General features: G+C 43.3%; 1 long non-coding RNA gene across 1 annotated transcript in view; it reads left to right on the top strand.

Moving 5' to 3' along the window:
• Positions 1-18130, top strand: part of LOC125431593 — a 111557-nt gene extending 93427 nt beyond the window's left edge. Inside the window, exons 2-3 of the long non-coding RNA XR_007244318.1 lie at positions 16791-16894; positions 16988-18130. This is a non-coding gene — a long non-coding RNA (uncharacterized LOC125431593). The remainder of the gene's footprint in view (positions 1-16790; positions 16895-16987) is intronic.
• Positions 18131-26669: the final 8539 nt, after the last annotated feature.

Raw genomic sequence — 26669 nt, 5'->3', positions numbered from 1 at the left:
AATAAATACAAACTAAAAACACATTAAAATTCCACAGAATTGAAATCTTGTTACACATTTTGACTCAGAGTTTATCTCAAGGTTTTTGAGAAAGCAAGAAAATTCACACAAAATGGATTGTGATTGTAGTTAACATTACAATAGGTGGCTCAGCAGTGAAGGTCCTTACAGAGACATCTTTGAGACTGCACATACAAACAATGCTGTACTGACTCCCAGTTGGAAGATTTAAGAATATGGAACGTTCTAAAAGAGTTTGTTCATGTGATAGGACTACGGTTGAAACACTTGACCATTCTTTGTTTCTATGCCATAAACACAATAAGATATGCATGAAATACATGAATTCCATTTTCTTGCAATGTTCTCAGTGGCATGAGTGTTATAAGATACCCAATCTCCTGAACAGCTCTGATGTGCTCTTTTGTGAAACTGTTGCAAATTTTATACTGGAAATTAGTAATTTTAGCAATTTTAACTGTATTTCTTAATTTTGTTTTGTTTTAAAATGTTGTCCTGTTCTATATGCCAATAAAGGCTTGTGTTGTTGACTCCCAGTTGACCACCAAATCAAAGCCCTAAACAGTCTAGGACCACTGTACTTGTGAGACAGTCTCTCCTAAGGGCATTATGCTCAGCAGTTTACAATCAATTGGTACAGACATTTGGCTGTTCTCAACCACAGTCTTATCAGCTCTGACTCAAGTCTGGCAAAACTCTTCATTGAATGAGACTTAAGCTCAGAGGGATTTGGCTCAATTCCACAGTGCCTTCATGACAGAGATGTTCCACCAGGCCTGTGGTTGATGCAGCAGTGATTATATCTTAGCTGGCCTTCATACTCCTATCTTGTTCTTTATTCCCCTAGTTGTTTTAATTTTGAGTAATGTCTTTCTTCAATGTTCCCTCCCTCACTGATTTGTTATCTGTGTTACATGATAAAGTGCCAACTAGATTTTTTTTTAAAAAAAATGATAACATTTTAATTGTATTTCTAGGTTATATATTGTATTTGGTTGTATTTTAAATTGCTCACTGCCCTAAGCCTACCATTTGTGGAGAAAGGACAAGATATAAATCTACTAAAATAATATTTCATGACTTTTTCCTAGAAATGACTTCACAGCATCAGTGATGCTGGTTTCCAGTACTCAATTCCTGAAAACCTCCAGTTGTTGCCTGTGATGTGTTGGCAAACCCAGAAAACCTTTGCAAACGATCATAGATGAAGAATTATGTGCAGGAAGGATATAGAGAAGGCAGAGAGACAGAGAGAGAGAATTTGGGTGCAGATCAAGCAATAAGCATTCTGTCCTGATTAGTGATTTAACTGATCTCTCCAGTCCAAGACTAGCACTGTAATCGCTAAATCACAATGGTGGTTAATTTTATCATCCTGCGTGCCTGAATCACTATCCCAGACTGCACATTTTCTACAAATTTCTCTACTTATAAACTTTTTTTGTTCCAAGTTTAAATGGGAACTGTGAGAAAAGGCAGAAGAATGATCTTAGAATGTAATTTTGTTTGTGTGTTAGATACATTTGTATACCACTTTGTCTTTATGGGTTAAATTGATATTTATGTTCTTTCTTGTAAAAAATTACAAGCAACCAATTCTTTTATCTGAAAAGCATACTAAAATATGCTCCATATATATACTCAAGAGTGATGACAGTAGCCTTAATAATGCTGCTTCGGTCAATAGTTTAAAAAAATGCAGAGCAGAGAAATAGCCAGGTGGTTGGGTTGCACCAGTCAAGGTGAGTGTTTTTATTACCTTTTAAAAAATAAAAAGCTGGCTGTGATCTTCTTCTGGAAGCAGGCACATTGGGACATTTTAGGCCCCAGCTCTCTATTTAAAGAAGCCACCAACATGTATAGGTGATGCCTGTGAGTGATGCATGAAGGGCCCCACAAAGGTTGTTGGTCTTTGTGGTAACCTCTGATCTGGGTCTCCCCTCCCTTTCATTTTTGGGTGTAATTAATTAGATACTAATATTTTCTTTTTGGTGTACTTTTGTCTGGCACTGATGAACTAGCCTGTTTCCTTTGGGGGGGGGGGGAAGACAAGTGATATTTACACTGTACTCTTATTTGATTATCTTGCTAATTTTAATTAATTAAAACCAAAAATTATTTTGGGCTTAGAATTTGGCTTAAAATAGGCTAACACATTTGATGAATATGAAACTGAAAATAAAAAGCCCAGACCAAATTAGAAGAGATTTTGTCCTATAGAAATAGAGCCCTTATAAGGTTCTATGTTATATAACAGATAAGACTTCAGAACCTGAAGAAAACATAATTGATAGTGTATCTAAAGAAACAGATTAATCCTTTTGTATGGTAGAACTGTCACAATAATTCAGAGAATTGTGGCATCCTGGTGAAACAAACTTATTTATTTGCTAATACATTGTAGAATTTATGTGAAATTAGAACTGATTACTCAATATATTTATAATTAATTAAAAAATGCAAGAAAAATCATAGCAGAGATTAAATGAAGAAATAGCCAAGGACAAATGGCTGTAAAGGGGAATGATATTAAGAGAGGGCAATTTGGAACAGGAATGAATGTGGAACAAGACAATCAAACCCTAAAATATCAAGCACAAATGATAGTTCTGATGATATATTCTTATCAGAATTAGGTGATAAGATGGAATACTAGATGGTAGTCTAATTGGCTTTTGGCCTTCATGTTTAACATTCCACTATATAGCCAAGATTTAAATTAAATTGAGATATTAACCAGTCATATTTCGAGAGAATTATCCTTGCATTCCAGTCCAGCAGGATAGTAGAGAGATTGCTTGCTCCCCATGATAATTTAGAGCACTTTGGGATAAGGGTAAGAGATATTCATGGAATCAAAAAGTGCACTGTGTGCCTATGCCCCTTCCTGAGTCTAGGGATGAATTCCTGCCCTCCTAACCCTTCATGGTCATTGTTCTCGCCATCCTTTCCCCTGCTTTTGTTAGGGCAGTTACCTAGTTGGGGTCTACGTAGTCACCTGACCTTTCCCTGCTGGGATGAGCCTCCATTCTCCCACCTTCGTCTCTCCTCTCCTCTTTTTTATCTCTTCATTATTCATATGCCCCTCTCTCTGCTCCTCACCTTTCTCTTGTGCTCCCCCAGCCTCTGTGTCTTCCTTTTATTCCCCCTGCCTCCTGAGTTTTCCCCCTGCCTCCTGAGTTTATTCCCCCTGCCTCCTGAGTTTTCCCTGCACATAGAACTTCTTGTTATCTTACCCATAATAAAAGGCTAAGGGATGGAATGTCCCAACGATGGACCCTACACCAAAGGGTCCCTACACGATGGACCCTACACCAAAGATTCATGAAGTGGGAGATATTCCATCCCCTCCCCAAACCCAAAACCAGGTAGGTGGCGAGCATTGTGCTGGGAGTGTGGGGAATGTGCTACAGCCCTAGTAAAGCACATTGCAGGGGAGATGCTTCCTCTTCCATCCTTTGCTAGGGCCCATTGCATCTTCCCCTCAATGGACTTTGATGCTAGTTTGCCATATAATTGGCCTACAAAAATGTGTCATGTATGAATGCTATCTTGAGAGTTGCACTGTATCCAAACAATTAAAAGCAAAAGACAAGTGAGACTCCAACGTGACTTGGCCTGTGCTATGGCTAATCCATTAGGACTGGGAGGAATGAAAATAAGCTTTAAGGAAAAGTGCAATGGAAGATTATTATTAACAAGTACTGCCCATAATTAATTTCTATTGACCATCAACTGGAAAATCTGAGAAGATATATTCCCAAATGTGCTAGATAACTATCCAAAAGCTTAGCTTCTAATAATGAGAGACTTCAACACACAAATTGGTATAGGTAACAAGTAGGAATTAGAATTGTGTGTGTATGGGGGGGTAAGGATTATTTGGTGGATTATTTAATTATCAGCAGAAGCTCAAGACTTAAGATAAATAAGGCAGGGAAATTCTTAGTGCACATTGTTTCTATGTCTAAAATGATAATTTTGATCGGTCTCAAAGATCAGAAATTTTATTTGTGTGATAGACAAGGGAACAAAATTTTGTCCTGGTTTCTCCAATTTTTGTTCAACAAATTATACCCTTTAAGTACAATGGAGTACAATGAAGGTAACCATATACCAGTTGGTTTCAAGTTGCCAATAAACAGCCAAACAAGCAATAATCGACTCTGGAATACAGTTCTAAGACAGAGTGGAACTAGACTAAAACTAAAGTGGTGGTCAAAGGAATTGAGGAATGAAGTTCAGCAAATATGCAGTGTAAGTTAGGAACTTTGTTAGACAAGAAAAGAAGACAGAAGGAATCCTGAACAAATATGAGCTAATAACTGAACACTTTAGATCAATTATTCAAGAGCCCAATGATCGCCTGCTTCATTTTGTTCTGCCAACACTGTTTGATTCTGCCTTGTTCCCCACATTTGCAGTCCAGTCACATCTTGCTGATGAGTGTGATCCATTTCTGCCTGCATATTTGCATAAAATCTTTTCGTTTCTTCCTCTTCAGTATTTGTAGTATCACTGCCATTGTCTACTTTACCTTCCACTACAATAGTTATCCTTCAAGGTGTCCTCAACCCCCAAAATCTTTGAAACTGTCCATTCACTCCTCTACTGATGTGACCATAGATTCTGAAGATGTGGATGCATTGTAGTCTAATGTGTCATCTGTGACCATTATGCCTTGAATGTCTGCAGTCATCCAGACATTACTGTAATCTTTTAGAAAATTTTGAAGCAATGCAGCTTTGAAAAAGACTGGAGAAAAACCATGAAAACCCCTGGAGGTTCATGAATGTACAATAATGCTGTTGAGAAGCAGGGAAAACAAAAAAATCCCCAAAGCATTGAATTAAGTGCAAATAACTGTAAAATATTACGTAGAAGATCCCTAAATCCCTTTAGGATTGTACTATCAGCATGTTGTAGCTAAATCACTGTGGTGACCCAAATGTGTTTTCTATCATGAGTGACAACTGAGTCAGTTAAAGAGATATGCAAGTTTTCTTCCTTGATGTGGCATAGGATGTCAAACTGAAGTGAAATGAGGCAATTTATTTATTTATTTATTTATTAGATTTTTATACCGCCCTATCCCCGAGGGGCTCCGGGCGGTGTACAACAATAAACATAATAAAATGGCAAAATCTTTAAAAGCTGCGATAAAACAGTAAAAGCTAAATCTTATAAATACAATACAATAAAATACAATAAAATACAATAATAAATATAATACAATAAAAATACAATAATAAATATAAATGGCATCCAGCTGCTCCGTATTTGAAATCCTCTCCCCAAGAGGGAGGAATGGCAGGTCCCAGATGTAGAGGGCCATGAGGCAGAGGGCCATGAAAGGGGGAGGCACCATCAGCGGCCGGTTCCTCCAAAGGCGCGGGAGAACAGCTCCGTCTTACAGGCCCTGCGGAACTCACCAAGGTCCCGCATGGAGACCCGGACAGTTGGAGGAAGAGCGTTCCACCAGGCCGGGGCCAGAGCCGTGAAGGCCCTGGCCCGTGTGGAGGCCAGCCACATCACCGAGGGGCCAGGGACCACAAGTAGGTTGGCCTCAACTGATCGAAGAGGCCGTACAGGGACATATGGGGTGATGCGGTCTCGAAGATACGATGGTCCCAGGCCGCGTAAGGCCTTAAAGGTCAACACCAACACCTTGAAGATGATCCGGAACTCTACTGGGAGCCAATGCAGCTGATGCAGCACAGGCTGGATGTGTTCCCAGGTGGCGCTGCATGTGAGCAAACGCGCCGCCGCATGCTCCACCCGCTTTAGTCTCGGATCAAAGCGCATATGAGCGGGAAGCCCGCGCGATAGAGCTTAGAAGTTACAATAGTCTAATCTGGAGATGACACCGTTGCACTGGATCACTGTGGGTAGATCCCGGCAGGAGAGGAAGGGGCTGTGACGCCGGCCCTGGCGAAGATGGAAAAAAAGCAACCCGGGTTACATGTGCTACCTGGGTCTCCATTGAGAGAGAGACGAATCCAGGTGGACCCCAGGGCTGCGCAGACGAGGGGGTCGGCGCCAATATGGCCCCCTCCCACACTGGCGGCTTCGAAAAGTCCCACCTCCCCTTGGCGGCGGCAAGTTTCAGAGGATCTCCGTCTTCGGGATGGATTCAGTTTTAACCTGCTCTGTCGCGATGACCAACCAGCAACTGCCTTCCCATACAATGCTGTAAGGAGCCGCAAGAGCGAGGCGGCTGCTCCCCCTCCATCAACAATAACAGAATGAGCTGGAGTGTCATCTGGCATATTGATGACAGAGTCAGCCCAAAACTCGATACTCAGCTGAGCAAGAAGTCGCATGCTTAGATGTTAAACTAACAGCGGGGATAATAATGCCCCTGGGGTACACCGCGACTGAAGCGGGCACTTCCGGGAGGCCTTCGATCCCTCGCACCTCTACTTGCTGATTCCGACCCGGAGAAAGCGAGACAATCCACTACGAAGGACAGTTGCCCGTACTCTCTGAGGCTGACCGAGGCGGTGGGTCAAAGGTCATGGTCAACCACATCAAACACTGCAGTAAGGTCTGAAGTAATGTACCAGCTTGGCGCCTGCATCTGCCTTGAGTCAAGCTGAATCACGGAGTGTGTCTGTGACGGGCGGCGAGAACAGTCTCCGATCCCATGCCTTCAGCACGGAAGCCAGACTGGAAGGGGTCGAGAAAGCCAATGTCGTCATCCAGGAAACCTTGAAGGCTTTGCTCCAACACCACTCTCTCAATTACCTTCCCCAGAAGCGAAAGATTCGAAGCGTGGGTGGTAATTGGCCAGATCCATGGATCTTAATGATGCGTCTTTTAAGAGTGGGGTGGACCACTGCCTCCTTCAACCCATATTACCGGGAAGAACTCCTATGCTCATAGGGAGCCATTGATTTATACTCAACAGATGGGAATTAAGTAACTCCATGCGACGGGTTTCTCACAAGCCAGGACGGGCACGGATCCAGAGGACAGGTAGTAGGTCTAACAGCAGCTAAGGTTCTGTCGACAGCGGCTTCAGAGAGCAGGGAAAACTGGGACAAACAAGGGCCTGAAGACGGCAAGGGAGTCTCCAGTTCACTAATTGTAGCCAACGTGGGTGGAAGGTCATGGCGGGGCTTAACGCGACCTTGTCCGCAAAAAAGCTCATAAATGCCTCACAGCTAATACTCAATTGAGGATTTGAAGAACTCTCCGATAAGGAGGTCAATGACCGAATTATACGAAACAATTGTGCTGGGCGGGAGCTAGCGGATGCGAGAGAGGAGGAGAAGAAGGCCCTCTTCGCCTCCTTCGTCGCCATCTCATAGGCTTTCATAAACGTCCTATAAGATGTTCGTGCAGCCTCGTCACAAGATTTCCTCCACACTCGCTCTAGACGTCTAAGCCCCCGTTTCATACGGCGCAGCTCCTCCGTATACCATGGAGCACGTCGAGAACGGGGGCGTAGAGGATGCCGGGGAGCAACAACTTCGATGGCATCAGAGAGCCGGGAATTCCAGTCCTCCACCTGCTCATCGAGTGTGCCGGCAGGTTCAGGGTCCCGCAGAGCATTCAGGAAACCAAGTGGATCCATGAGTCTCCACGGGCGGGCGTAAATCAGCCCGTCGCCTAGACAGAGGTGGTGCGGCAAGTCCATCCGGACCTTCAAGGCATAATGGTCGGACCATGGCACTCTATCAATAGAGGATACGACCAAGTTTATCCCCGACCCGAAGACCAAATCCAGCATGTGCCCGGCCTTGTGAGTGGGACCAGAATTTACTAAGGAGAGGCCTAGCGTCGCCATGGATGACACTAGATCCGCGGCTGCCGTACATGAGGTGACATCGACGTGGACGTTGAAGTTGCCCAAGACAATAAGTCTGGGGAACCGCAACGCCCAATCCGACACCACCTCCAGCAGCCGTGGCAGGCCGTTTCCTGGTGCGCTAGGCGACCGGTATACCAGAAGAACGGCCAACCTCTCCAAGGCCAACCACTCCAGGCCGACACATTCCATGCCGGTGATCTCTGGGACGGGGACTGCCCTGAAGGGAATAGACTCGCGGATGAACAGAGCCACGCCACCCCCCCCGGCCCTGAGTTCGTGATTGGTGGAGGCACGCGAAACCGGGTGGCGCGACTTCGCCCAAGGCGACGGTCTCACCTTCGCGCACCCAGGTTTCGGTGACACATGCCAGGTCCACCTGCTGGGCTCCAAGAAAGTCTTGGAGTACTATGGTCTTATTGTTGATGGACCTGGCATTAATCAACACCAAAGACGAAGGAGGGTGTCCCTGATCCCCGCCACCATCGTTTCTCGGGATAGGTCGGAGGTCAGAAGGCGAACGAGCATAGCCATATCTCATGCGCCTTCTATCATATGGCCGCCACCTACCGCAATATCTACCCTGTCCCATCAACACAGGGATCCCCAGCCCCAGAATCGGTGCCCCCATGATTCTGCCAACCTCCCTCTACCCAAAAAGCCTGACCCTGCCAAGTAGTAAATCCAGCCCAGCCAGTCGAAACTAATCCAGGTGGACCTCTGCTTGGCTGGCAGGCAGGCAGACCAACAGGAGGATCTGTCCCAGGCAGGGCTGAACAGGCTGGCTGCCTTGGGCTGCTGGTGGAGCTCCTGTTGTAGCTGCCAGGCCCCACCCCCTGCGGGTGTTTCCAATGGGGTGGGTGGGGAAGGACTCTCACTCCTTCCCAGTGGCAGCAGGCGGCAGCTCACCTGGTGGACTTCTGCTTGGCTGGCAGGCAGGCAGACCAACAGGAGGGTCTGTCCCAGGCAGGGCTGAACCGGCTGGCAATGAATAATGAGCAACTACCAAGGGTACTGAGTTCAAATATCTACTCTTCTATGAAGTTCATTTGGATGGCTTTAGCCTGATTAGTCTCTCAGCCTATCCTGTGAAAAAGAGTTGTTGAAAGAATAAAATTAAGGAAAGGAACTATTTGTGCCAATGCTGCAGATTAGGTGCCATAAAAATATAATAATAAATGGTGCACTTATAAATGCAATCAGATGCTCTTTTTTTTTTTTGCTTTGTGATATTATGTGCAATGGCTCCCCAAAAAGTACCAAATAGGGGTAAACATGTGGGAGCCTCAAAGCACAGAACTGGTCTGACATGAAAGGATAAAAATACATGTCTCCAGGGCATTTGATTAAATTGGTGCCAAATAATTTGGAGTACGTCAGGGTCCCAACTTTGAACAACACTCGGAAGAAAAACAACTTTTTCAATAGAAAAAAAAAATCCATTACTTCCCCCCAGAATACAGATTTATGTAGAAAAGGGAAACATGAGAACCATCAAATAACTGCAAGCAATGACATGTACAGCACATCAATAAACCTTCATAAGCCTCTCTGCTTACAAGCTTCTGTCTATTGGAGGGAGATTTGAGGGGAAAATGAGCTAGCAGAAAATGAAAAAGGCCCAAAGAGAGTCATACTACATTTCATCCTGGAGAAAGGGATGCCTAATTCAGAGGGTAGGGAGGCTAGCAGGGTAATCACAGTCTGTAAAGGTAAAGATTCCAGAGGGAAAGGAAAGGAATCTGAAGTGTGGCAAAAATCCAAGAATCCAGGAGGACAGCCAACCATTAAGCTGGGTAGACAGCACTGTAAATGGAGCAAGTTACAAATTTGGAGGGGCTAGAGTGCCCTTTTATATGCAGCAACCACATGGGGTAGGTTAAAAGGTGTGTGGTCTTCTTTCTTATTGGCAGATTTTGAATTTAAAGGAACAAATATTATCAGGGAAGAAAGAACTCCAAATATTGCCAGGGTATTCCATATTCTGTATGATGTAACATTCCACAGAATGACTTGGTTACCTGTCCAGAGTACCAGCTTGGACTGGTTTAGCAAGATAGCTTACAGCCCAGTTCTGATCCTGTGGTGATCAAAGACAGCACTGCCTCCAGAGGGCTACCAGGCAGCTCAGGGAGGTAACTAAAAGAAAAAAAACTGGCCATCTGGAATATGTTTATAGCTTAACCTTTTGGGTGACGTAAATCCTGAGTCCTGGCTGCAGCATTCCAGCCCCTAAAGGCTGAGTGGAAGTGGACAAAAGTTGCACAGAATGTTCTCCATTCCTGGGAACACTCTGGCTGCCCCCCATTGCACCAGCATCAAATTGGATGCCTGCAATTTCTCTGCAGTTGTGCCCATTTCTGCTTTACCACCACAGAGCTGTGGGGTGCCTGACTGCCACCACTTTTGCCTTCTCCACTGGCAAGGGTGTTTCTTACGCAGGCAGAGAGGGCAAATGCATTGGCACAGCCTTCCAACGATCCCCATGTCCATTTCCCCCCCACCCCCCACCAATCAGGATTGGGCTGTTAGCCTCTTGATTGGACTATGTTGGGGAAATGGAGGAGGCTTGGCATAATTGGGAGGCTTATTATCTTGCATAACTGGACTTTTTCTTATGATAAAAAGGGAGTGGGATAGCTCTGAAGTCTGAATAATGCTTCAATCAATGTTTTTGTGGAGGTTTCAGGCAAGTGGGTTATTCACAGCCAGAACAGCATTGATAGAAATTCTGCCTATATCCAGATACTTCACTTTGTCAGAGTATCAAAGTGCCTCTGTAGGCATATTGTGTGTCTTGCTAGATCAGTCTGATCTAACTGAAAGTTCACTGACAGCTACTTGATGCAGTGAGCTGGATCAAACCAGTTCTAGCCAGCTGCTACTAATCTGTGTGACCTTTAAGCTGATTGGTCAGTTTCTGTATATATGTGTGAACAGCTGTAACTGTTCTCTCTCTTCTGAGCATGCTGTGTTGGCGAAGCATGCTGTCGGTCTGTTCCACTACTTTGTGTATATCTTCTTGTGATTAGCTGCACTCAGTGGTGGGATTCAAAAATTTTAACAGCAGGTTTCGATGGTGGTGGGATTCAAACAGTCGCGTAGTGCCAATGGAGCAGGGTGGGGCACAACATAGCGGGGGCGTGGTCTGGGAGTTCTGGGTGAAGGGATTTCCAGAGCAGGGTGGGCGGTACTGCAGCAGGGGTACTGGGCAAAATCTCCCCACTCCGCCCCGATGACACCTGGGTAGACAGTTTTGCAAAACGGAGCCAAGCACTGAGCAAAATCTCCCCTCCCCATCCCGATGGCACCAGGGTAGAAAGTTTTGCCAATAGAACCCAAGCACTGGGCAAACTCTGCCCTCCCCATCCCGATGGCACCAGGGTAGAAAGTTTTACGAGCAGAACCCAAGCACTGGGCAAACTCTGCCCTCCCCATCCTCATGGCACCAGGGTAGAAAGTTTTGCCAACAGAAACCAGGCACTGGGCAAACTCTCCACTCCCTATCCCCATGCCACCAGGATAGAAAGTTTTGCCAACAGGAACCAAAAACTGGGCAAACTCTCCTCTCCCTATCCCCATGGCACCAGGGTAGAAAGTTTTGCCAGCAGAAACCAGGCGCTGGGCAAACTCTGCTCTCCCCATCCCCATGGCACCAGGGTAGAAAGTTTTGCCAGCAGAAACCAGGCACTGGGCAAACTCTGCCCTCCCCATCCCCTTGGCACCAGGATAGAAAGTTTTGCCAGCAGAAACCAGGCACTGGGCAAACTCTGCCCTCCCCATCCCCATGGCACCAGGGTAGAAAGTTTTGCCAGCAGAAACCAGGCACTGGGCAAATTCTGCCCTCCCCATCCCCATGGCACCAGTGTAGAAAGTTACTTACTTTAATAGCCAGGAGGAACAAGCTCAATTATCTCTTGGTGTTCCTGCCGCTGACCCACTCCTCTCCTACTGAGGCTTTGTATGCCCCTCCTCCAAGAGATTTCATTGGATACTTTTTGGGCTAATCCCCACTTGAAATTGCAAGCGGATCCAAACCTGTTGCTTGTGAATCCGTGTTCTCCTCATCGCAGTTTCTCCCTCCCCACCACAGCGAGCACACAGCAGACACTCCCGGGTGCAGGCATCGTTGCAATCCCCACAGCCATGTGATCGCGCTTCATTGCCCTAATCTGATTGGTCGGTGTTCAGTTGGGCGGGACCTGTTAGCCACTTCAGAAACACTACCCATTTTTACCCATTAAAAAACCTGTGCGAACGCTGAAGTGCAACCACTATGATTACTTGTCATTTACAGTAAAAGCAACTATTTCTGACAAAGTTTTACCATTAAATCCCGGGTTACCAGGCTGACCCGTTTACTTGTATTTCTCATTACATGCTCCAGAAGCGTGATGCGTTCCATCAACCAGGAAGTAGACTGCGCAAGGGTCAAATCAATCTGATTGGCTGCCCGAAATGCACGTCACGCTCTGGGGCGGGGAACAACTCCAGTTTCCAAACCTTGTTCCTCCCCTCGGAACAGCCGTAAACTGTGATAACGGGCCTGAACCACTTGCATCCAGGTTCTGCCAGAATGCGGATTAACACAGGGCGAACAAGCGTCAGAAACGGTTGCTGCCACAGAAGTCATGGGGAGGACGTCGATGAAACCGTGTTAGTAAGTGGCCCGAAACCGTGCTAAGGAGGCAGTGGGAATTCGTCCTTAAAAAGAGAGCCTCACACCACTAACTCCCATGGAGGGGAGGGGGATTAATCATTAACAGACATTCTGGGTCAGTTGAAGTTGAAGTTAATCATTAACCAGCAGTTTGCAGAACTGAGGAAGATTTATCAAAGGAGTTGAAGTTAATCTTTAACAACCGGTTCGCCGAACTGAAGAAAATTTAACAAGCGGTTCCATCGAACCGTTGCGAACAGGCTGCATCCCACCTCTGGCTGCACTGTATATAAACTACACTTCACTGAAGAGTAACTGCTTCTTGTGGTGTTTCTCCTGGTGTTGCAGCTAAGTCCTAAGGCTGCTTCTCCTACTCGCGGTAACCAGCACTCCACTGTGCTACAGGTCTACTAGCTAACACACTTTTATATTTAACAGAATATTTCCTTCAGACCTCTGGCAGCCATGTGAAAGCTGCTTTTGTGAAGGGCAAATATAAGATTCCCTGTGGGGAAATCTATTCATTGTGTATCATCCTCTTTCTTGAAGAACCACATGCACAACTTCCTTTAACTACTGCTTTTGTTCAATTTTAAAACAGTTTAAACTGCTTCTTGGTAAAAAATAAAGTTCAAAGTTTGTACGGTCTTTATTAATGGTCTTTGAAGAACATTTTCTCCAATGCCCAACTTTAAAAGTTCCTCTCTCTTAATATATCACAGGAAGGAGAAGGCAGAAGGGTGATTAGTGAAACTTCAAAGAAAAGGTCAGATTTCAGGACAATTTTGTCCCTGCTCAAAGGTAGATTACACACAGGTTACTAACAATCAATCATCCTGCAGCAAATGGATCAATTCAAATGTTAAAAATGACCAATATACTATTTCCTTCATTTTGAATGAGAAAATATAGGTCAAGGGAAATAACCTTACATTGAACTAACCAGAGAATGATGTTCTCATTGTTCTTTTAAGAATTTATTATATTCAGTGGACTGGGAATGCTGATCCTTGAACAACAACAAAAGAAGATATTGGTATCTCTTTTTATAAGGATTTTGTAAGGTTATATCATTATAACAAGTCAAAACCATGCAGTGTTACCAACTGTTATCTATGTTCATTGATAATGCTACATAAATTAATAACAGCAGTGGTCATGTGTTGAAGTTTTAGGAAATGTAGATTAATTAGATTATGTACTGTTCCTAGCATGAGGCTGTATTATTTGTGTTTCTGCTATGTTTTGCTTCTTTTTAGTTAATTTTTGTTCTGCTGCTTGTCATTTCATTTTAACCACAGAAGGAGAGGAGAGATTTAGACCTTTTTTTGTGGGGGAGGATTTTATACGTGTTGGCAGTATCTGACAAGATAACTTAAGCTAAAAAAAACTTATAGTTATTGTTAGTTATCTAGCCTAATCAGTAAACATGTTTCTGAAAGAAAAAAAATGAGAAAGACTGGTCCAGCAAGTCTTCAGCCTTATTTTAGAAAGTTGGAAGCAGAGTAGGGGAGGGCGATAAATGATAACAGGCTATAAATTTATCCAAGCATATTTACACACACTTAGACTTTGTTTAGTTGGGGTTTAAAGGAAGACAGAGAAGGAACATTACAAAGATGATCAGGGATAACTGCTGTAGCATAGTGTAAGGGCCTAGTTCCCCAGTCAATAACAAGACATAAAAATGACTTCAAGAGCTTTATTGAAACGGTGTCTGACCCATATGGCCAGGTAGCTGAGACTGAGGTCCCAGCTCCCCGGCTCCCAGTATAAACTTTACAATTACAATCAGGTAGCCCCTGCCCTTGCATTCCCCATTTCAGCATTAGAAAGGACAGTTGAAGACAGTTGCAGTAGATACACTGTTTTGGGAATGGCCTGGCCATTCCCGGAAGAGGAGAGATTAGGAGGAATCGGTAAACTCTATCCACTACCTTGCTGCAAAATCGGAAAGCTGAACCTCTGACCTGGAGCAATGCTGATGCAAGACCAGCCACCGAAGGGCATGCACAGGAATGTCTCAGGTGTTTGGCAGGCTCAGAATGGCAGGGCCTGACAAATAGGAAGAATATTTTATAATTGATTAGTAGAGCATTATTTCTGTGAAGCAGAATCAGAAGAATGAACATCATAGTCAATGATGTAAGGGAACATGAGATTACAAAAGAGGGGTTTCAAATGAAAGATTTTTTTATTTCTTGTTTTGAACATAAAATGGGGAAAACACTGGGTTAGATTTGAGGCTAAACTGGCAATTGCCACAACTTCTCTTTTTGCACTGCAAAGCCAGCTCATGTTATTCCTTAGGGTTTTTTCTCTACCAAGAGCAGCATTTAGTGTAGTGGGCTGTAGTTTTTGTGTGGGAGAGGGGCAGAAAGGTTCCATTCTGCCACTGGAAAATTTATTTAGTTTACTATATATATTTCCCACAGTTTGCCAGAACAAGCTAGCCTCAGGGAGGCTTCTGGGCTCAGAGTGACTTGGTGTGGATCCAGTTTGTTTAATCACTTGACTGTTTTCTGTGCTGCCCTGAAAGTTGTCTCCTCTTCACCCCCTTCCCATGTCACTGTCCATTTTTGTAGGCTGGGGCTGCTGCTTTCAGGTGATTAAAAAAACTACAAGAGGCTTCACCATTCTTAGCTTAATTTTAACCAACAGGCAAGAGTCAATAGATTTGGTGGAGGTGGTAGGACCTTAAGGGGAAGTGACTACATCTTCCTAGGATTCCTTTTGCTATGAAGGGCCAGGGAGGTTCATAGCCAGGTGTGTATGTCAGGTGTTTGTAGGACAGAATGTAATTATTTCAGAGGCATGTTGCTAGAAGGAAGAAGAGCAAGTGAAGGGTGCACTTTCCTAAAACAAGGACTCAACTGTGAGGCCAGAACTCAGGTCCGGCCTACGCAGCTGTTTTGAGAAAAGATAGGTTAGAAATAAACTCCCCAAAAAAGCAAAATACATCTGACATCAGAAACAAACAGACAGTTTTTACTTAGCAGAATATAGAAGATTACAGAATGTGAACCCTCCCAAGGGAGAGGCACACCCTGGGTGCTCTCAACTGAGAGACACGCCCACCATAAGAAAGACCTTAGTCTTTATAGATACAAAGAATACATACATCACAGCTCATCCCCTTACTCACGTACATAATCCATACCCCTTTCACGTGCTATAAGCATGAACCTTAAAATCCCATTGGATAGTTCTGTCCCCTTGTCACATTAAGACAGCCTCTATTCTATGTGTCACAAATGCTGCATGCTCTTAGCTCATGTCCCTCTACCCATATGCAAATGGCTGCAATAAAACTAACTTCTGCCTTTTTTGGTTTCCAAGAATAACCTGTTTTCTTGCTTTGCTCCTGAAGAGAGAGATACCTCTTCAGGGTATGCAGGTTTGACATTCCTTCAGATCATAAAACTTCCCTTTTCCTAGTTTGAAATGATTTTAACTTTAACAGATTATACAAACATTGATTCTAACACAATTATACCTTTGATTCTAATGCAATAGAATTATAGTGAAATACCAGTAAATATGAATCTCTCATTATCATTTCTGTGTTCATTTAACATATATATAAAAACTCTTTTTCCATTTACCGGTAACTAATCACATTCATTTCTATTCTAACCTCTGATCTCTTTTATTTCCCTTAGGCATCCCATATAGCTAGCTCTAACCAAAAACAAAGTTATAAAGTATATGTCTTCTGTCACGTATTAACCTTTAGTGACAAGATCTTAAAGATGTTTATCTTTGCTTGCCTGCATAATCACTAACAAGCTTCTAACATGCCGGCCTGCTGGTCTCTTATACAGAAACCCCATTTTGATTCTTAGAAATCTTTGTTTCATATGAACTTCCATATTCCTTAATCAAATACAATTTATAGGCATTCTGGTCCATCTCCACACTTCCAAACTCAAACTATCATTACTCCAGCAAAATGGAAACATGATAGGAGATCCAGGCAGCCAGTGTGGATGAATATAGAACACCACAATGACCTAAAGAAGAAGAAAAAAAACACATTTTCAAGAAATGGAGGGAAGGGCATACATCTAGAGAAGAATGCCTGCATGTTACTAGGTGCTGTGGGTCAGCCATTAGAGAGGCCAGAGCTCCCAATGAGCTAAGGCTGGCTTGCCAAAACAAGAACAGGTTTTTCAGATATGTGAGGAGCAAATAGAAGGTAAACAAGGTTACAGGCCCACAATTGGAGGAGTGTGACAGAGGACAGAGAGAAAGCAAAAAGGCTTGATATCTATTTCCTCCCATTTTTTCTCATAGGAAGAGAACAGGCCCATCTAGTGATAGTAAAAAGAAAGGCATGACATCTGGGTTGCTGGTTGGCATGGACAGAGAGGTTGTCCAGAGGCACCTGGGTGTACTAGGTGAGTACAAATCCTTTGGGATTCATAGTGTCACTTGACAGTACTCAACAAACTTTCTAGAAAACTTGCAGAGCCTCTGTCTTTCATCTTCAGGATATCTTGGAGGACAGGAGATGTACCACAAAACTGGAGGATGGTGAATGTTTTTCCAATATTCAAAAAAGGGTGGAAGGATGACCCAGGAAACTACAGGATAGTTGGTCTGACTCTATCCCAGAGAAGATATTGGAAACATTTTAAGGAAGTCAATGTGAAAGCATCTGAAGGACAACTTGGCAACCCAGAGAAGTCAGCATAGATTTGTCTCCAACAGGTCCTGCTATACCAACCTAGTTCTTTGATCAAGTGACAAGCTTACTGAATTGTGGCAATGATGTTGACATTGTTTATCTGGATTTTAGTAAAACATTTCACAGAACCTCCCACAATGTTCTGATGGGAAAGTGATGCAGAGCAGATTGGGCTCCAGGTTAGTTGGGTGAATGGACAACTTGTTGAAGATCTGCACCCAAAGTAGTTGTCAATAGCATTTCATCTGATTAGAAAAAAGTGTCCAGTAGGATGCCATAGGGCTTGCTTCTGGACCCATTGCTTTTAAAATATTTTTATAAACAATCTGGATGAGGAGGTGGAAGGTCTACTCATTACAAATGCAAATGACATCCAGCAGCAAAGACAATAGAAGATAAAAATAGAATTCAATTAGATTTGAACAGGTTGAGAAAGTGAGTGGATGTGAACAAGATGAAATTCAACAAGGATAAATGCAGAGTTCTACATCTGGGTAACAAAAATGAGAAGCACCTATACAGGATGGGAGATACATTTCTGAGTAATGGTATGCGTGACAAGATGTAGAGGTACAAGGAGACTGTGAGCTCAATATGAGCAGTCATTGTGATGCAACAACAAAAAAGGCTAATTCAGTCTTGGGATGTATCAAAAGAGGCATACCATTCTAAACACAAGATGTCATAGTCCTGCTGTACAGTGCATTGATCAGGCCACACCTGGAGTACTGTGTGCAGTTCTGGAGACCTCACTTCAAAAAATGTGGGCAGAATGGAATGAATGCAAAGGAACAGGATGATCAGGAGCCTTAATTATGCTTAAAGACTTACTGGTCGATTATGCACAAGGCATCAGCTGCACAATGGGGGCAAATGTTTGTCACTGCAAGATTTCTTATACGTATGTATCTCTTCAAGCTCTGCTTTCACTTTCTATTCTTCCCATGGCAAGCAAGACCACTCATAGCAAAAATTTAATTTTGCTTCACAGCCAGAGCAGCCAGAATTGCCAGTGAGCATAGCTTTGCCTCAGACAGCTTCTTTCTCTCTTGCAGCAGTGAGTGAGTGAGTGAGTGGGAATGGGTGGGTGTATAAAGGAAAGGAGGGGAAGAAAATATCAGCAAGATCTGGGCCTTTTAGGCTGTTTTTGGGTGGAGAGAAGAAGCAAAAGGAGAGGCTGGTTGATACTTCAGCAAGCAGCAGCACAATAGACACTGGACTGCCTCCTTTTGTGTAAACAGAGAAATGTAAGGAGAGGCCCCTGCACAGAGAAGAGTCCCAAGGTAAGTGTTCCCTGGATAATTGGCCATTGGTTCATCTCCATACTGTTTGCCAGTTGCAAACAGGGAGTCAGTTTTTCAGCAGAGATGTTACTCTGTTCACTGACCTGTATGTGGTTATTGAGATGGTTGCTTCTGCATGTTCTTTCTTAATAGTGAAGTAAAGCAGAACTGGGTTTTTTTTTAACATATACATTGTTATATACCTTAATTGACTGTTGGTCCTCTCTTGCTGTGCCATTGTTCCATTTGGCAGGAAATTGTTTAAAAAATAGTTAAATCAGTTAGAAATTGTATAACTAGGTCATAAATAAAGGATGTGTTTAAAATAAATGCAAGTTCTACTGGTTGGTGTTTGTCTAAGTCAGTGGTTCTCAATTTGGGGTGGGGGCAGGGTGGCTTCTGCCCTCTTGGCTCCCAGGCCACATCCCTAGTACTCCCCCCACCATACATATGAAAGCACTTCTTGATATGAAGTCTACTGCAAATTCAAAACAACTTCTAACACTTTAAACACACACACGTATTTCACAAATAAAGCATGGTCTAGTAAAAGTAAACCAATTGATTGAGCTGTTTTAGCAATATGAAAGGGTATGTTTGCCCCTCATCCTCATCCATCATGTAATCACAACTTCAATGGGATGGGTGTGCTTTGTGCAGGAATATCATCTTCTCAATATCAAGCTGCAAGGCATTAAGAAGTCTTAGATCCCCACATTCAGTAATTTTCAGTCTATTTCTCTGCTTGGAAAGAAGCTAGGTAACTGCATTGAAGCACCACTCCACTAAATACAATGTTGTGAAGGCAATAAAGTACAGCTTGGCTTTGTCAGAGTAGCGATCAGGAAGGTCTTTTTGAGAACCATGTAAATGGTGCACAGAAATTGAGTAATAAAGATGTCTTCGCTGGCTGTTTGCTGCTTTGGCTCCCCACCCCATCCCCGCTGCACAGCAAGCAGAGTGCTGCTGCTTTTCCTTTAAAAAAAATCTTGCCTTGCAAAGCAGCAGTTACGGTACTTTTTGCCTTGCCTCCCCCTTCCCATGGCTACACAGCAAGGAGAATGAAGTTGCAAAGAAAAAAATCTTGCCTTGCAAAGCAGTAGCAATGAGGCTCTTTGGCTTGACTACCCACCCAGAGCTACACAGAAAGGAGAGTTACAAAAAACATCTTGCTTTGTAAAGCAGCAAGGAAACTGTTTGCCTTGGCTCCTGGCACTATCCCACTCTGGGCTACACAGTAAGGAGAGTATTGCTGTTTTTCCTTTAAAAGTCACCAGTCACCAGGACTGAAGGACAAAAACTTTTGGTGACCTGTTTGGATAGGCAGCATGTTAATATATTTACAGTTCTGAAAACAAAACATAACAACGTAAACCTGTTTGTCAATCTTAGAGTAATTCATTGTGAAAACAAACATAATGGGTAATCAGGTCACATTTGATCACAGTGAAGACTGACTGTTGAACACATACATGGTGAAATTTACAACATCCCTATCCATGACCAGGTTCATAGCTGCAGGAAGCCCCTGTCTGGCGGAACTGGCAAATTAACAATTCTGAACTGGTTGATTAAGGCCATTTCCGCACGGCCGTGGAGGCGCCTCCACGCCGGCAGAATTCTCGCCAGCGTGGAGGTGGAGGCCGTTCGCATGGAAGCATGCGGGCGGCCTCCAGACAGGCCGGCAGATGGCAGGCGGCTCCGCATGGAGCCGCCTCTTCCCCCTTCCCCGTCCCACTCACCGTGTCCCCATCGTCGGCCTGCTGGCCGTCGCAGCCCCGCCCACGCTGCCCTCCGACCTCCAGGGGTCGGAGGACGCGTGGCTGAAGGCTACCGGTGAATAAGGCGAAAACGCTTTGTCGTTCGGCGATTGCTGTTCGCACAGCAGGCTGCAGCTGTTGAAAACAACCCTTAAAGGGTTGTTTTCAGAAGCGACTGGCCGCCCACGGAGGCCAGTCAGGTCGGCGCTGCTGGCGTTGCCAGCAGCACCGCCTGTCGCGGATGGCTCCCTGAGGGGCAACGTTATCCACGTCCCCAGGAAACCGATAATAGGCGTCTTGACGGCCTCCGATTAAGTACTCTCACCAACTGAATGGTGGGATTCAGCTGGTTCGCACCACTTTGGCAGAACTGGTTATTAAATTATTTGAATCCCCCCACTGCACCAACAGTTTTGGATGTAGAAGCAGGAGATTTTATTTCTTCTTGACAATGTTGTATGTGGGGGCAGCGGGAGGTTTTGACTTCAATTGTTAAAACCATGGGAAATGGAGGTGTCAAACTGTATGAAGATTACTTTTATGTTCTTCCCCTGTACAAATCCAATCCAACTGCTGTTTGTATTTTAAAGGAAAATCTGAAGATCCAGTTAGGCTCAAGGGTAGTATTTTCTGATTCATTCATATAAAAACATAGATTTACTCAATTAATGAATCTATTGACTAAAATACTAAGCATTCTGTTCTGTGCAGGAAAGAACAGACTTTGAGAATTAACAAAGCTTGACTACCAGTTCTTAAAAACACCAAAAGCAAACTCCAAGGGCATGCTAAGTTCATGAACAATGGACTCCACTCAAACACAGGATTTGCATTCACCAATACTGCTGCTGATGCTGCAGGGCATGAAAATGTGGATCACTCCCTGGACTGATAAGCCCCACCTGCAATACAATTCTATCAACCACATCTTCGTATAACAAGTTCCACATAAACACTTACTGATTGGTTCCCCACCCTGGGACATGGACAATATATACCCCACTAAACATTCCCTTCTCTCTGGACACAGTGTGTAACAGACTTCCCTCTGTGATACACCTCTGAAGATTCCAAGCACAGATGCAGGCGAAACATTACGAACAAGATCCACCAGACCATGGCCACACAGCCCAGAAAACTCACCACAACCAGTTGAATCCAACTGTGAAAGACTTCAACAATACATTAGTTTAAATTGTTGATTAAATGTATTAAGCATGTAATATATCTGTATAATGTATTGCAATTATGTCCCTTCTCCACTTACGGTATACTGAGTACCTATCACACTCCACACCTCTCTCTCAGGTTCCTGGTTACCAGTAGGTCAGGTTTCATATCTGCATATTTTCTCATCTTTTAAAAAATGGAATTGTGACCATTTCACATCACATGTCCTCTCTCTCTCACTCACATGGACATCTACAGACAGCATAGACCAGGCCCCTTCAACAATAATTCTGCACTCAAAAAGAGTTATTGTGGTTGAGGCTCAAACATTGATCCATTCACACTCTGACACCATTTATTCATATCCTATAAAGTAGATATAGGCTGAGATATTGAATTGGGGTGTTGTGGGTTTTTTGGTTTGTATGGCTAGGTTCCAGTTGCATTTTCTCCTGACTTTTCCTATGACTGGTATCTTCAGAGGATCTGATAGTGGAGTATATATACCTGTGGAATTCATAGCAGATTCCCTCACTAATTTGATTATGCAACTTCAGTTTTACATACATATGCTAAAATGGCTGGATTCCACTTAACACATGCAAATTACACTTGCATATTGAACCCTTAAAACACAAATGGTTCTTTCTCCCACCCTGGGCATTCCACAGGTACATATACTCCACTTGCTTTACAACCATCACATCTTCTGAAGATGCCAGCCACAGTTGCAGGTGAAACATTAGGAGAAAATGTAACTGGAACACGGTCATACAACCCAGAAAACCCACAACACCCTAGTGATTCCAGTGGTGAAAGCCTTCGACAATACAGAAATTGAATAGTCACTTTGCGTTACTTTGCTGTAGATATGCAGCCAGTGGAGTTAGACAAAACAAGAAATTAACTTTTATTAACGGCATTTTAAAAAGTAAGGTATTCATAGCAATAATTTGCTTCCACTGAATTTTTGTACTGAGGTCCTATTTCTCCAACTGGGATCCTTTAGTTACAAAATGACTATTTTCAGTTAACTATAAGCAAATCTTATTCACAGTTTTATTCAGTCCAACATTTTTTTTATCCTCTCAACTCTCCAGCTGCCAGCTACTGTTACAGAAATGGGATGACTATAGAGCAGGGGTCCCCAAACTTTTTAAACAGGGGGCCAGTTCACTGTCCCTCAGACTGTTGGAGGGCCGGACTAAAAAAAACTATGAACAAATTCCTATGCACAAATGATTGTAAAATGTTTGATTTCACCTTTCAGCCTTTCTGTCATGGTCTATTTTTAGAACACTGACCAAAGTATGTCAAGTACAGGGTGGGCTCCAAATATTGTTGGGGAGGCTGTGGAATACCTTCCCCTGTAAAAAAAAAAGCAGAACTTTCCCAATGAAACATTCCATCTAACCCAGGATCAGGTATCTTCACCAGGTTCTTTCCTCCTAACAGCCAATGCGAAGCCGATTCGGGCCAGCCTGGCTGATGCCAATGGGAGTGAGGCAGAACAGAAAGCCTGAGAGCAACACATGGAGTAGCTGAGAGGGAAGGGCAGAGCAGGCGTTGCCACATGTAAGGTTTCCAACTCTGGGTCAGAAAATTCATGGAGATTTGGGGGGTGCCATCATGTAACTGCAATCAACAGCCGTTGGGGCCGGTTCCTCCTTCCTTCCCTCGCCGAGCCCCCACCACTGCACATACGAATGGAGCCATTGCCCGCCATGCTCATGGCCGGGTGGGCGGATAGAAATGCCTTCAGGGGGCCACATGTGGCCCCCAGGCCGTAGTTTGGGGACCCCTGCTATAGAGAGTTGGGCCCAGTTGCAGTGGCTACCCAGCAAGGCTAAGGTGGCAGCAGATGTCAGGAGGCGAGCTGGGTCCAGATGCAGCAGTTGCAGATTCTGGGAATGGCCCTTTGGAATGGCAGTGGATGCCTAAGGCTACTCCAGGCTCTAAGGGTTATGGTTGGGGGGGGGGAGCAAGTTGGGTTTTGTGGGCTACTTGTCTATATCTATTCTGCTAGCCTATCTATCTAATGAAAAAAAGGGGGGAAGCCTTATTACTTACATTATATATTGGTGAGTTTGTGTGTGTGCAATTTTTTTTGTTTTACTGCTAAAATAAGACAATTCATATACCCCATATGTATTACAGAAATTTTCAAGCCACAGAAGCATTCATTAAGTAAGTTTGTATGCTTAAAGTGCTCTTAAAATCCCAATGGATTTTAGATCCTACTCTATTGTTAGAAAATGATTAAATATTAGCTTTGTAACATAGTGAAATCTATAAATCATGAAAGAACAAAACTTTAGTTGTTAAACAGATAACCTGTGTGTTCCCTAGTACTTCTTTTTTTATTTTTAGGCTTTGTTGCTTGTCATGTGAGCCAGCCCAACACAAAAGAGAATTTCTTTTCTGAAGACTAAATCTCAAAGGCATGCATAGCTATGATTTAAATAACGTGTATCTTCTCTCCTGGTACATAGTATTAAGAAAGATTAATAAAGCCTGAAAAGGGATCATCTTTAGAAGATATCACATATCTGACAGCTCCTCTGCAGACATCACATTGTGTGCACCAGGGTGACAATGGAGAAATATAATCGCTTCTTTGAAATCAATCAATGAATGGTGCTGAACCATGTCTTCAATACAGTTGCTATGACAATTGATACCACCTGAATACATTGTACACCTGAGCATCATACATCATCTGAGTCCATAAAGAAATCAGTCCGAACAAACAAGACAAGACTTAGCCAATCATACAAGCAGCCTTCTATAAATCAGGCCACAGTGCAATACCATTTTAAGTTAACACTTTTAGAAAGGTGTAACTCTGGCCACTTCTGCATGGGTTATCTTCCATGTTTTTGGAAGTAGGGCCCCCTCCAGGCTTCTCCACAGCATCACAGCACATTAGTGTATCTTGGGGGGGGGGGGGCTCCCTGACTTTTCTCTGATTCTGTCAAATATGCTTTGCTCCAAAGTTTTGGGAAAGGTCACAGTAACGCCTGGATGCTGTTGCATGGGTAAAAAAATTCAAATTGTTCGGTCCACACAGCAGTCATTTTCCTTTTCCTGTCCTGATATGCAGTAGAATATCATTATATTCATATATCATTGTGATAATATGGGAAGTCTCAGCTCTTTCTTTCTTTCTTTCTTTCTTTCTTTCTTTCTTTCTTTCTTTCTTTCTTTCTTTCTTTCTTTCTTTCTTTCTTTCTTTCTTTCTTTCTTTCTTTCTTTCTTTCCCCGGTTTGCAGAAAAATGTGAAATCTTTTTTTAAAAAATAAAAATAAAAGCAGCTTTAACAAACAGATTCCCTCAGTGGCTGTTGCTAGGCAGCCACAGCATTCCAAGGCCTGGTTTCTCTGAGTAAAAGGCAGGGAGAGGAGGCAGGGTCCTTTTCAAGACTGTTCTAGTCAGGGTCAGGCCTAATAGCAACCACTGGGTGCCTTCATGGCATCAGACTTGCATGATTCACCTAGGCCTGCCTGCCTGCTTGCTACTCTTCAAAAGAAGCCACCTTATGAAAGTCAGTATGGTGTAGCAGTTTGAGCTTCAGATTAAGGTCTCAGAAACCCAGATTTGAATTTCTGTTTTTCTGTGGAAGCACACTGGGTGATTTGAGGTCTAGTACATACTTTTAGTCTAACCCAGGGGTCCCCAAACTACGGCCCGGGGCCACATGTGGCCCCCTGAAGGCATTTATCCGGCCCGCCAGGCATGGCGGCAATGGCTCCATTCATGTGCAGTGGGGGGGCTTTCCTGAGGGAGAGGAGGAACCCGGCCCCAACGGCTGTTGATTGCACCCAGTTAAGCATGATGGCACCCTAAATCTCCAGGCTGAATTTTCCTGACCCAGAGTTGGAAACCTTTACATGTGGCAAATGCACCTGCTCACGCCCTTCCCTCTCAGCTACTCTCCATGTGCTGTTGCTCTCAGGCTTTCTGTTCCGCCTCTCACTCCCATTGGCATCAGCCAGGCTGGTGAATGCAGCCTAAGCTGGCTGCTAGAGGAGAAGGAAAAAGAACCCAGGAAGATACCTGATCCTGCTGGGTTAGGGGATGGAGAATGTTTCCATTGGGGAGAAGTTCTGCTTTTTTTTTTTTTACAGGGGAAGGTATTCCACAGCCTCCCCAACAATATTTGGAGACCACCCTGTACCTGACATACTTTGGTCAGTGTTCTAAAAATAGACCATGACAGAAAGGCTGAAAGGTGAAATCAAACATTTTACAATCATTTGTGCATAGGAATTTGTTCATAGTTTTTTTTAGTCCGGCCCTCCAACAGTCTGAGGGACAGTGAACTGGCCCCCTGTTTAAAAAGTTTGGGGACCCCTGGTCTAACCAAACCTCACAGCTAAGCTTTTTTAAAATTTTCACTGTGGAAAAAAATGTAAACAAATAAGTAAACAAATAATGTATATAGCTGAAGACAGGAATCAGATAAAAGGTAGATTGGTGCTTGTGCTATCTACTGCAAGACTAATCAATTAAAGATCAATTTTGAGAAATCTAAAATCCTAGTATTTGCCAAAAAATTTAAAGTTTTCAAGTGGAAAATACAGGATAATCCAATTGAACAAGTAAAGCAATTTAAATATCTTGGGATAATATTCAGCCATAATCTATCATGGTTTACCCAATGGAAAGTAGCCCTTGATATGGCCTCACTTAACTCAAATGCAGGGGAAACCAGTATATCCCGGCTGCATTTTTAAATGCCAAAATAGTTTTTATTTTATATATATATTACAGTTACCAGAATCAAAAAAGAAAGAAAAGAACGAAAGAGAGAAGAGAAAGAAAAGGGAAAAAGTGATGAGAATAAAAGGTGAAAGAAGAAAAGAGCTATTCCAAGGGTAGGTTAATCTCATCATCAATCTATATTTCATTATATTAATATAATATTAACATTTAAGAGGACTTCTTCAATCTTGGTTATACTATTATAGTTCTATTCAACAATGTTTCTAGCTGTTTCTTTGATTCTTGTTTCATCAGTTTAGACCATTTGGTTCCTATTTATTCCTCCTAATTCTAACTTTGCATGTTTCCTTATATAATAGTAATGATTATATCCTTTCTACATAATGTCTATTAATCCTCTAAATCATTCATCATTACTGTCTTAATAAGGGGAAAAGTAGAAAATTAAACAAGAATGGGACCAAATGGTTAAAGGTAAATATCAATCAATAACAGCATTATATACATAATATATTGTTCAATAATCAATTGGTAGAAAGTTCGCATC

This window comes from Sphaerodactylus townsendi, linkage group LG04, assembly GCF_021028975.2.
Source record: "Sphaerodactylus townsendi isolate TG3544 linkage group LG04, MPM_Stown_v2.3, whole genome shotgun sequence".
Taxonomy (NCBI): domain Eukaryota; kingdom Metazoa; phylum Chordata; class Lepidosauria; order Squamata; family Sphaerodactylidae; genus Sphaerodactylus; species Sphaerodactylus townsendi.
This window is presented reverse-complemented; position numbering and strand designations above follow the sequence as displayed.